Here is a 517-nt window from a genome sequence, read left to right as displayed (position 1 = left end):
TGGGTGGTTCAAGCTCACCAGCTGCTCCTTGGAAACCCTCTACAGTGTCTCTGTGGGTCGGAATAGACTCCATGGCAATTAACAACAACATATACAAAGGAGAGCTAATAAGACCAAGCTCTGATTTCTCAGCAAAAACCTGGTAGGTAAGAAGACAATGGGATTACATATATGAAACTCTGAAAGGAAAAAAAAATTGCCAGCCAAGAAACATATACCAAGCAAAATGTTCCCTCAAATATAATGGCAAAATTAGGACAGTTCCAGATCAATAGACATTAAAAGAATTTGTAAAAACCAGACCAACCTTACAAAGAATACTACAATGAGTTCTTTGGACTGAAAAGCAACAGTGGACAACAACTTGAGATAAACATTCGTGACAATATCATCTGGAATTCAACCCAGATATAGAAGTATCCAAAATAAAACCAATCTAGGAGACTGATAATAGGGAACCAGAGTTAACAGTTTGCAACAACAACAACAAAACAAAGTAAAAAAAGGGAATAATATA

The sequence above is a fragment of the Chrysochloris asiatica genome, unplaced genomic scaffold (genome assembly GCF_000296735.1).
Source record: "Chrysochloris asiatica unplaced genomic scaffold, ChrAsi1.0 scaffold00012, whole genome shotgun sequence".
Lineage (NCBI taxonomy): Eukaryota > Metazoa > Chordata > Mammalia > Afrosoricida > Chrysochloridae > Chrysochloris > Chrysochloris asiatica.
This window is presented reverse-complemented; position numbering follows the sequence as displayed.